We start from the raw sequence: 13110 nt of genomic DNA, 5'->3' as shown, positions 1-13110 counted from the left end.
CAGTTGCTGCATTTGCCTCTTCCTTCAGCCCCCATATTGGAGTCTACCTCTGATTCTGTTCTTGCTAACCTCCACCTCTCTATCTCCAACACCTTGGACATCCTTGCCCCTGTCATGAGGATTAGCATGAAGCCTGCATCCAAATGCAACTCTTGATATGACTCTGACTTGGCCGCTTTGAAACACAAGTACAAAGCTGCAGAGGGAAGTGGCTGGCATCTAGCTCATCCCCTGACAAACATGCCTGCCGCCTAACTTCAAAGGCAATACCGCCTCTCCATCTGCTCCAAGAACAGAGCTCATGTCCAAGCCTGTATCTCTGGAGCCACCAACAACACAGCTGAACTCTTTAAAATCTGCATGGAACTCGCCAATCCTACTAAAGTCTCCTCTTCCCCTTCCCCTGGCCAGGCCCTCTTTTCTGCATTGTTGGCCCACTTCTCCTCCAAAACCTTGAACCTCCTCTCTTCTGTCTTCTGCTCCCCCTCTGCACTCTCCAGTCCCTCTCTTGGCCCTCACCTCCCCTCAAACTCTCCTTTTTCTCTCCCATTGCACCAGATGGGATCTCTAGATATGTCCGCTCGTTGAAAGTCTTCTCTAAACAGTACTTCCCTGTTCCTCCAGAACCCTCAAGGACAAAATAACCTCTCTCACTCCAGCCTTGCTGATCTCTGCAACTACTCATTTGGCACTGTCCCCTTCCCCCAACCCCTCAAGCACTCTCTTGTGCACCCTCACCTAAAAAGCCATCTACTGACATTTCTTGCCCGGCTAACCATCACCCCTTTCTTGGGCAAACTCATGGAGAAACTGGTCATCCCTCAACTTACTCTCCACACCGAAATGGCTGGCTGCCTCTACGATCAGCAGCCCAGTTTAAGTGATTCCAGAGGCACGGAAACTGCTCTCCTGAACACCTGTAAAGGCCTACTCTCCAGCCTGGATTACAACTTCTGCTCTGTTCTGATCCTCCTCGATCCCTCTTCTGCCTTTGACACTGTCAGCCACTACATCCTCATAAACCATCTCTGTGATACCCAAGTCATCACAGACAAGGCACTGGCATGGCTTACCGCCTTCATTTCAAACAGACCCTCCCAAGTACAAATGGGTCCTTTTCTCTCCTCCACCTCACTCCCTACCTGTGGCACACCCCAGGGCTCCATTCCATCTCCATACCTCTTTAACATCTACCTGGCCCCTCTTGCCTACCTGATCTCCACTTTCACACCTCATTTCCAGTGTTATACAGACAGCACTCAGCTCTCCTTCAAGCTGCCATCCTCTACCTCCTTCTCCCTCATACCTGACTGCCTGACTGCTATTCAGGCATGGTGCTCTGACAATGATCTCTGCCTTAATGCTACTAAGACTGAGATCCTACTCATTGGGAAACCTACTCCTTGCTTACCCCACCTCTCTCTAGACACACTGCTTGGGTCCCACCCACCTACCCACATGTGAGGCAAAAACCCTTGGGATCACCTTTAACTCAATTCTCTCTTTCTCTCCACACATCATGGACCTTACCAAGAAGTCCAACCTTCAGGTCCACCTTGTCCGGGATGTTGAGATAAAAACTCCCAGATAGGTTTGAGGGCTACTAGGAGTTTGCGGACCCAGAACTCATGGAAGGCTCAACTCCTTCCCTTTCCCAAAAGGAATAGAGGCCCAGACAGACAGCAAATTCAACTGCAGTTTATTACAGCCAAAGCCAACGGGGATCAGTACATGGACAAAGAAATCCATCGACATCTCAGTGAGCACTGGCTCGCAGGCTAGTTTTGATAGACTCTTACATTACAAAAGCATCACCTCCTGGGCCCTTCTCCAGAAAACTGGCAGCCTTCGGGATTGGGTGTTGAGTGGTAGTTCCCTTGTAGTGGACCCTATATGTGTTAACTGGCTCTCCCATGTCATATGTCAGGCCTGGTCCTCCCCAATTTAGCTGTTACTAAACAATGTTTCAGTGTGAGGGTCCTATCATTGGTTCTTGCCCATTGCTACCCACCCCTAGGGTCCTAGACTGTGATTGGCTAGAGCTGGTGTACCCAAGCCTGGGATCCAAAATGCTTCCCAGCTCAAGATGTACCTTTTCAAGGTAATACGAACACCTATGTGCCTGCATTGTAATGTGTGTGCCCCACCAAAGACTATGAGAGTGCTAGTCCATATCAGCAACATTCGGCTTCTCCTGTAACAACATTGTTGCAGCTTCTGTCCAGGGTCACACTGGGATAAGAAAAAGGGCCCGGTCACCCAAAAAAAAGTGGCCCAACCCTCACGACCCTTGACCTCTGATGACATCACCAGAAGTGATGTCATTTGACCCCACCTCAAAGTGACATCCCAGGAAGATGAAACACGACTTTTCACCCCTTGACAAAACAGGAAGTGGCATCAAATAGCATTGTTCCTAAGTACACTAAATTACTGTGAATCCAAGCAGACGTCAAAGGCCAAATGATATGTTATTGTATAGCACTTACGCTTAAGCTCTTTTTTATAGAACAAATATGTAGACAATATAACCCAACCTGTGCTGGTACTCATTTATCGACCTAAGAAGGATGAAAGGCTTTTTGAAAAAAAAAATATATATATATATTTATAACTATATATATATTTTTAACTATATATTTTTTGGAGGTGTGAGACTGCTCCTCTTTCCCAGATGCTAGTTTCGGTTCATCATCGGCTCCGCCGGGTCACGTGCTCAAGGACAGTTTTTTTGGGCTCCTGGAGCTCTGAATTTGTCTGATTCATTAACATTTACTGTGCCGGTGTTACTGCAGTTCAGGTAATGGAATGTCACTCGTATCTTGGTGGCCTTGGCAGCAGGCCCTGTCTCTGATGTTTGCACCTCTGAGCAGCCTGAATTCACTCAGCTGAGCTTCTGCCAACGGTCCGTGGCCTGTTGTAACTTTCCCTAAATCATAACATGGTTTCTACATTGTGCTATTCTATATTCTCCATTTGTTAGTTGTACAGTGCTCTTTCAGGTCACATAGGTGCTCTTACAGTTCCATAAGGTTAAATGCATGTAAGCACTCTGCAAGATTGTTCAGAATCTCTTGCTTCTTGCGGTTTCTGTGTTACTGCGGTTAAGCTAATGACAAAATATTAAAGGCAAAGGCAATATGTATGTGTATCTGTCCTCTAACTTATAGAACTGTACGCATGTGTTCTTCGTGTTTTCGACTGTGTGTCCCGATGTTCAGATAGCACATGTGCTTCATGTCTAATGTTGCTATGTCGTGGTGTCTCTAACAACATCAGGCATAGCTTCTTCATGCTTTAGTCGAGGCTGTCAATGGAGGTGTCGTTAGTCGCATCCTGAGGCTTCTCATCCACTTTGGGCAACATTTGCACTGCTCTTGGGCTATAGGGGTGACTGAGTGGGTACCTTTCAACGTACTCTCCAGCAACCTTCCTTGCTGGAAAGGGCAGAAGAAGGAGTTACCTTTCATCTGAAACCCTGTGCAGCAATCCAAGATTAACAGGAGCAGACTTAGATTATGTTTCCTGCTTTGAACTCCTTTTGAGCTGACCAACCACCCTCAAGTTATTTTACAGCAACTACAATATCCAATCATGCTACCTTTCATATTGTATGCTCTACAAACTCCTTTGACCCACTTAGAGCATTGACTCCATCTTATCTGCCTGTTCTTCGGTGCCTTCGATCTGAGATACCTTCAAACTGCACCACTTAGTGGGACCCATTTGAACCGGCTCACCACTGCAGTTGAATCAATGAGTCAAGACACATTCAAGCTACTAAATTGCAAGGAACTGCACAGCAACAGACTCATATATTGTATAAAACTTTGGGCAATTTTGAATTCTGGTATTCACTGATTTCCTGCAGTCTCACACCCCTCTTAAAGATGTTAGCCTGCCCTCATGCCATATGATCTTATAGTGTCAGTGGCTGCCTTTACCTCCACCTTCACTGTCTCTCCTACTCCTGCGGCTGACTCCTACTCTGGCACAGGCCTTTCCAACCTTCACCTTACTAACTCTAACACTCTTGATCTCCTTGCTCCTGCCATGAGGTTCCACCTAAAGCCTGCCGCCAAGTGCAATTCATGACTCTTACCTGGCCGCTCTGAAGCGCAAGTGCAGAGTAGCTGAGCGGAAGTGGGGAGCTTAGGGTGCACCCTCTGACAAAGCGGCCTGCAGCCTGCTCTAAAGGTAATGCAGACTATCCATATTCTCTAAAAAGAGGGTCCATATTCAAGCCTGCATCTCTGCAGCGCTAATAACATGGCCAAACTTTTTAAAATCTGCTCATAGCTGGCCAATCCTACTGCAGTCTCCACCTCTTCTACCCCCACCCAGACCCTCTGCACGCCCCTGGCTTCTCTCTTCACCACTAAAACCCAGGACATCTTGTCTCCATTCAGTGTACTTTGCGAAATGTGTCAGCAAAGGGGACTCCCCTCTGGCAGAAAGGATAGTAAGCCTGAAATACTAAAGAGCATCCAAACTTTGGAGGTACCACAAAGGACTGACAAGACCCTAGGGATCGGATGTGACTGGAACCCCAAAGCAAAGCATCAATTCCAGAAGGGGATGTAGCAAAAGTGGCTGTGACAGTGATAGTCGTTCCCTTAATTCATCCAATAGGTTGGGTAGAGTGTTTCCCCAAAAGCCCAGATGTTCATGTAGGTTCTGACTTCCAGCCAGTTCCCACACTTCTAGGAAGATTCTTCTGGAAGAGGGAAAGTTAGCACTAGCAGAACTGAAATAAAGAGATCAGATGGTTGAACTGGAACAGAAACTGAGAGATCAGATGCTAGGGCTGAAAAAGCTGGAATTGTAATTGGAGGCCTGCAGGCAACCCCCGGATGGGGAGGGAAATGCTGTGATCCATGGCACCTAGTGCAAGCCTAGGTGCCGTATCTCCAAGGACTTATTCCTGCTACCATAAGAGATGGGGAGGAATATCTTTTATTGGTTCAAAGCACTCAAATTAAACCTTCAACTCTAGAAGGTGGATGAGGCACCATCCTAATGAGTTGCTTAGCAAGCCAGAATATAGATGTTATCATTCAGCTAGGTCCCGAGGAGAGGTCAATTCACTAACATGAAAGTGTCAATCCTGCCAACAAAGAAATACCTTGGGCGTTTTAGAGAACTCACAAAAACAGGCAATAAAACATTCAAGGTCTTTATAAATTGGTATCTGAAGTACACACGTGGGTTGGTAACTGAATACAAATTTGAAACATTTAAAGAAATGTTTAATTCGGTTGCATGAGAACACGTTAAAAAACATTGTGAGGCAGAGTTGCACTTGTGAACTGGGAGACTCCAGCCCTTTAAGACGAGGTAGCAATACCCTTGAGATGAATGGGGATGCAGAAGTTACTCAAACATCAATAATCTAAATGACTCAGATAGTTGGCAAAAAGGATAACTGTTTTAATATCAATTATCTAAAACAGGGAGCACAACGGACATCAACAGATGTCTCAGCGCATGGCTTCTCAATGCATCTTAAAAGAAAGCATTCTTTTATAACAAAAAATTGCAATTGATGTTGTCAACCTATGTATCTAATAACGTCACCCTATGCGGAAAATTACAAAAACCTATTGAAGAAAGTATTAGGGTCTAAGGGAACATCTAAGGATATGTTCCATACTAGTCTGAGAAAGTGAAAGAAAGTGATAAGGCTTCTTAACATCAGGTGGGGCAACTAAGCTCTCCCCTAAAACAGGTCACTATGAACGTCACTAAATACACAACGTCCCATTGGTTACACAAACTACAAGACCCTTAATCACACGGCCCCTACAATTGGTTAGCACTCTAACCTCCATCAGCACTTTCCCACCTATGCTACCAGCACGCAGGTGCTGGCGAGCTAGTCTTTAACCATAGCTACCCAACAATTAGCATATCATCTATAATCACCTCAGTGGTCTGCTGTCAAATAAGGCTGTGAATTTGGCACGCTCTGCCTTCATGCGTAGGTGTGGTCGTCATGTTCGTCCAACTTCATCCTTCCACGTGACTGAAGACCACAGAATCGAGCTCTCGTGTATTTAAAATACTATTTTCTAATAGACCTCTGACCTCTTCCTTGTTTTTGTCAATGTCTTCTGAATAGGAGTTTTGCTCTTTCACAGTATTTGTTTCCAATGTCTGTTCATCCCAGCCTGATACGACCTTGGCTTCTTGGGCTCATTCAGCCTCGCCTTTCTGAGTTTCACTCCTGTTAATTCAATTGTTTTTCACTACGACACACTGAAAAAGAGGCCTTCCTTTCTTAGTCCAGCTCTGCCATAATATGCAGTGGAAACATCATTTTTTTATTTACTCCTATACATAAATATGTCTATGTATACGTTGGTGCATGCCGCAATCTATTCAATATTTAGCTAGCCTGAAGAATACTTTGTCTGCTTGCGTTTCGTTGCACATGTACACGTGTAAAATGATATCTTCATCAGTTCTGTAACATAAGTTTCTTCATCTTGATCCCAAGATGTCACTTATCTTTGATACTTTTTTCATGCCTTATAAAATAGCTTCATTTTCTTGTCTCTGCATCCCTTCTATATACATCAGTCTTGGTTCATGTTTGACATCACCATTCTTCTCTTCCATTCATCTGTCCTGTTTCTTCTCGGATTTCATTCAAATGGCCATCATACTGTCTTGTATGCAGGTATGGTTTTCTCAATGGGACCCTTGCTTCCAGGATTCGCCTTGGAATCTGTATTTTCAATGGTGCTGCACATGTCTCACACTCTGGTTCCCAACATTTAGGTAATATGGGTGAAGTGGTTGAGGTGGGGGTACTTGGCTCCTTCTCTACACTCGCCCCTCTGGGTGATTCATCGACCACTCTCCCATCATCCTTCACGTGTAGGCATCCTCGTTTGAAGAAATGCTTTTTTAGGATCCATATCTTTATGACTCCCTTCAGCGATCCAGCTGATTTCACATGCTCATCTTTGTTCCAAGTCATGGGCATGCACTGTCCACTTGGGCTGCAATAGATCCATTTTCCCACGTACATCTTATGGTTCTTTGGATACAGGAACTTTGTTCCGTCAGGTGCACGGATGCTGGATTTCACAAAGTCTCTGATTTCTTCATCTGTCAAGTCTCTGGCCTTATATTCTGATTCAACATCGACCATTATTTTCATTCTTATGGCTTTCTTTGCTGTCTTCTTGCATTGTTTAATTATTATTCTGATCACACAAAATCCAAGCAACACCAACATGATCAGGGCTCCAAGGATCTTGAACATGTCTGCCATTCACTGTGGAACCCAAGAAAAGATCGCTCCAAACCATCTATCATCAGCAATGTCTCCTACTTCATCTATTATCTGGATGTGTAGCTTCATCAGCGTCTCTATGGCCTCTGTCAAGGTGCCATTCTCGTCATTGAGAGAAGGTATGAATGTGCAACATGATTCACTGATGTTTGCACAAACACCTCCATCCATAGCTGTGATCATGTTCAGGACATATCAATTATGAAGAGTCATCATTCGTATGGCTCTCATCTCTTCTCTGATAGCATTACATCCCTTTATAGTACTGTTGATTGTCTGCAGCAATTCCGATCTGGTAATATGCAGCCATTTGGTATTTGCTCCAACCTGGATTCTCGACATGAAGATCCTCATGAATATCGACGAAGCCTGACTGAACAGTCTATGTTCATACGGGATGGAGTCAAAAGCTTTTACTGACTTGGCTGAGAAATAGTTCTCTCTCTTCATTCGATTAATCCGCTCCACAGATCTCTTCTTCCTCAGATGAGCATCTGCTTTCTGGAAACTGTCAAAGATTCAACCACAGTTCTGGTTCTCTCCAACTTTCCTTGTGCCATTGTTTCTGAAGGCCAGCTTTGCACTCTCCAAAGGCACTATCTGCAAGGGTCCTCCTCTATCTTTGACCACGGTCTGTAGCTAAGCAAGTTTCTACCATAAAAGTTTACACAACATTTGTGCATTCTCAATAGTTGGCTGGTATTGACCCATTATTACCCAGTCTCCACACCTTCTTCCCAACCATCTGGTAATAACACTGATTCCCAAATCTGCATCTACCCTCTGTTTTTCCATCTACAAATGTCTTCTGCAGATTTTCCTGGACTCTCAATAAGGCTACAGGCATCACTGGTTTACCACTGCTGTCTTGACGCCACAATGCTTTGAAAGGTCTTAAAGCACACCCTCTCTGTGTCCACAGGTCTTTCTCATCCTGAGGTGCGTCCCCTTGGATCTCTACTAGCTGAGTCCTAGTCAGGTCATTATAACAATCAGGCATACTCATCATCACCACCATGCTTTCATTCACATCAGGCGTGTCAAACGACATAATCATATCTGAACATGCAATATGTTTTGCTTCCTCATCTGCTGCTTGGTTTCCACGTGAGATAAAGTTTGCCCTTTTAGTGTATGCTGCACATTTAATGACTAAAATGGCTACTGGTATTTGTAGTGCTTTAATGAGTCTATCCAATAAGGCTGCGTGCTGCACTGGAGTGCCGTCCGCTCACATGTAGCCCCTCCTTTTCCAACGTGCTAGACCTGCGTGCACTGTCAACATCACATAGGCGGAGTCACTGTACACGGTAGTTCCTGCATGATTCTCGAGCGTCACAATCAGCGTCACTAATTCTGCAGCCTCTGCCGAATAGTGAGATGGTACTCGTGCACTTATCAATGCTTCACACTCTCCATTGGCCTTGTGCTTCACCACAGTGGCACCTGTATAGCTTTATCCATCATTTTGATTGATTCTAGAAGAACCGTCAATAAAGAGAACCTCCCCAGATCCCAACACATTTTTCTTCATCCTTGGGAGCTCATCATAGAACTCCTCATAGTTCCAGCAATCATGTGGATGCTTGTCCTCTTGCAGTGGTGTTGCTACAAACATGGCAGGATTCACTATTCTGCATTGAACTATTTTAATCGCCGGATTCAATATGACTACCTCGTAGGCAGAAGCCCTTTGAGATGTCAACGTGACTTTAGGTTTTTGCCACAATGGCAAACAAAGCATGTTCAACAAATAACGTCAATAGACATCCCATTACTATACTGCCAACGTTCTCAATGATGAATGCAGAGGCTGCCAAAGATTGTTTGCAAGGAAAATGACCCCTCATTACTGGGTCTAGAATCCCACTGTAATATGCAAGGGGCTTGTACCCCAACGTTGTTCTCTGTGTGAGTACAGCTGTCATAACAGTGCCATCTGTGTGTGAGAACAAAAATAATTTGTCAGCATAATTGGGAATCCCTAAAACTGGAGCTGTGCAAATTTCCCTTTTCAACTCATCAAACCTTCTTCCATTTCCTCAGTCCAAATCATTTTTTACTGATTTGCCTGTGCTTTCTTCAGGGCTTACAACAAGGGCCTTAAGTATGAACTGCAATCAAGGAGCCATGCACTTACATATTTACACAGTCCCTAAACTCTCTGCATGTGCTTTATTGTGTGCGGCTTTGCTGTTTTCAAAATAGCTGCAGCCCTCTCATGAGTAACTTTCTTTCCTTCATGCAAAATTAACTGGCCTATGTACAACACTTCCTCTTGACAATACTGCAATTTGTCTTTGTCTACTTTATATCCTTTGACTGCAAGAATAATCATTAGCTGAACTGAATAACATCTGCTTTGTTTCTCTGAGGTGCTGCAAACCAATGTGTCATCCACGTATTGCAATACAACACTTTCTAAATCAATATTGCTTAAGTCCATCTGTAAAACCCTATTGAAAATTGATGGAGACTCACAGTACCCCTGGGGCAGGCGAGTACTTTTTAGACGAGTTTATCTGAATGTAAATGACATCAGATCTTACAAGTCTATATGCAATGGGATTGAGAAAAACGCATTTTTCAAGTAAATCACAGTGAAATATCACACCTCAACAGAGATATTACATAAGATTGTCGTTGGATTAGGAACTAGAGGGAACTCAGCCTCTACTATCTGGTTAATCAGGCGGAGATCTTGAATTAAACACCACAACCCCGTTCCCTTTTTTCACAGGATAAATTGCAGTATTACACAGTGACTCTGACGTCAGTATGATACCCTGTTCCATCATGGCGGATTTCGTCTTAAAAATACCTTCATCTGCCTCTCGAGTAATGGGATACTGTCGTGCTCGAGGTAAAATTGCTCCTGATTTCAATATAATCTTCACTTCTCCAACACCCTTCAATAGGCCTACATCATAGGGGCCTTTTGTCCATAATGAACTGGCGCTTTCGCCATGTCTTCATCAAAATACTCAGAGTGCTTCTGTGTTAGCATCACTTCCTGAGGTACCTCATGTTTAATTGCTCTCACCCAATAAGTAATACTCATCTTGAATACTACTTTATCATCTGATGGATGGTGTCTAAACATATCCTCATCAGTAACGTCAGTCAATCTGTAACCTTCCCCAATGGTAATCACTGTGCACCATTGTCTGCCTTAATAATCAACTCCATCAAGCAAAGCCATTTCTCCTCATACTATGGCTGCTTGTAATTCTAAAGGAAAGACTTGTCCTTCCTCTTCATCCATAGGTATATTCGGCCTAAATAAAAACTCATCAGGTATTCTCATAGTTCTGCCCACTAAACCTGGCAACCATGTTAACAGAATGCGTACCCCATAGTGAAAAACCTCTAGTTCTAAATGTACTCCTCGTATGGCCACTTGTCCTGCAAATGCCATAATAAATTCTTCCACATTTAATAATACATTCCTTGTGTTGAACACACTATGCCGTCATCAGTGAATGAAATCAGCATGTTGAATTTGGTCATTAAATCTCAACCTAATATATTGACAGGTGTCTGTCTTGAATATAACAATGGCACAGACATGTCACACTTGCCTATAGAGATTGGCAATTCTTCAGTAAAAGGAACTCTACTTGTAGCTCCTGTGAAACCTTGTGTATTCATGGCATTTCCAGACATTGAAAATGTCCTCTCTCATATACATGAGCGTGCTGCAACCGTGTCTACTAAAAAAGATAAGGATGTGCCTTCTATATTAAAGTCAACCCTCAGTTCCTCTTGAGTATTGGGCGTCACAGATAGTATCGAACACATCAAATCTCCCAGTGAGCTTTTCTATTGTGGATACATTCTCATCTCTGTACCTGTGAAAGGATTCCATCCATCAACAGTGACACCCCCATTCTAGGAGTCATCAATTGACGCGTATTTGTGCTTTGCTGTATCTGCATGGGTGACTGCTGCAACTGCCCTTGTGGCTGATTCATTGTTGCCTGCTGTGTTTGTAAATCTTGCTGCGTTTTCAGTGCTTGTGCTTGCTACACTGTCTGATTTTGAGAAAATCCATCTCCATTCTGCTTCAAATATGCAGGTGTGTTTTAGTCCCCCCTCTTAAGAATTGCCCATTCTACACGAATCCTTGACTTCTACATGTGCGAGCAAAGTGCGCTGAGAACCACATGTCCAACATATAGGAGGAGGTCTCCTAATTAGCCCCTCCTGCATGCCTTGACTATTGTTCTGCGTTTTTCGAAACCCACTTTGATTATTCTGGAAGTTTCCCTGATTATTCTGGAAGCCTCTACCTCGGAAGCCTCCCCTTCCCCATGGTGCAAATCCATTATTACCTTGATCTGCCTTTGGTTATTAACCTGCGACATGTTTGCTGCTTGCTGCAAACCTGAACCCTCTGCACTAGTAAATAATTCCCCTTCAATGGTGTACTTTGATAGATTTTTCTGCACTAACTTTGCCTCTTCACCTTTCCTAACATTGGCCCTCATTACGACCCTGGCGGAGTGGGTCTACGCCAGCGTTAATCGCGGCGGACCCGTCCGCCCTACTACGAGATCCCGTAGCGCCATGGTGAGTTTTCCGCCCGTTTTTTCCGGGCGGAAAAAACCATGGCGCTACGGGACCTCGTCGTTAATTACGCCACCGTATTTTACGGTGGCGCATTAACTCCTTCCCCACTCCCATTATACCCTATGGGGCAAAAATGGGAATGGGGAAGGGTAAAATGGGGAATGGGGATTTACCGCCCCGCCAAGGTCGGAATGGGGCGGTAAATCCGCCAACCCCCATGGCGGTATCGGCAGCTTTCCGCCGTGCTCCATGGTGCATTTAGCACCACGATCTCCGCCAGGGTCGTAATGAGGGCCATTGTCTTTCTTTTGATTCTTCTCTTGCAAAAGTCTAAAATAATGCACAATGGTTAGCTGTATTACTGTAGAAGGATGAAATGTGAAGGTGCACTGTATTACTGACCAGGGCTTTGCATCCATGCCCACCAATTTCTTGAGCCGATTGTGCACTGACTCTGGCAACCCTTGGCACAATATATGCTGATACAGGTATGGATTTTCCCCAAACCTCGCGTGTCTCCAAAGCCCACTGCTCTTGGAAATTCTGGATGTAAACAAGAGGATCATCCCTTTCCTGCATCTTTTTCTCCATTATAGCTCCCATATCTGACGTGTCCGGATACAGTACTCTAAGCGCTTTCCAGACCGCCGCTCTATAGTTATTGAATGGTGCTCCATCATGAGCAGTGTTTACCATGGTAACACTAGAATACCCTGCTCTTGACCAAAGGTCATCAGCCCTTTCCCCAAGGATAGCGGTCAGGATACCTTTAATGTCCCCTATAGCTAAGCGTTTCCTCTTGTCATTTTATCTATTTCATGCATCCATTTCCCAGCCCCGGCAGTGAAACTCAGGAGTTTACACCTTAAATTATTCTTATCCATTTGTGGCCAAGGTATATACTGTGGCCTGGCTCCTCCTTTCTCTAGTGAAGGAAACTGTGAAATCCCAAACTCACATTCGCCCCCGATCGTCTGTCTTTTCATAACAGGGACAATGACTCTGCACATCTTTCTTCCTGGCAGTGACCATAACCTGCTCACAAAAGGTGGTGGGTACCCCCTCCCATCATGGGATCACCCTCTAGGTGGATCTAGCCGCGTCAATAATTCTGACGCCCGAGATTTGGGTAGGTCTAGATCTGACCATCTTACTTCTTTATCCACTGAAAAACACCCTTCACGGCCACATGCCATGCCTTCCTCCTCCCCACGGAAGGTCTCTCTGTCCTCATC

The sequence above is a fragment of the Ambystoma mexicanum genome, chromosome 6q, assembly GCF_040938575.1.
Source record: "Ambystoma mexicanum isolate Mex_15411 chromosome 6q, UKY_AmexF1_1, whole genome shotgun sequence".
Lineage (NCBI taxonomy): Eukaryota > Metazoa > Chordata > Amphibia > Caudata > Ambystomatidae > Ambystoma > Ambystoma mexicanum.
Note: the sequence above shows the minus strand (reverse complement) of the source record.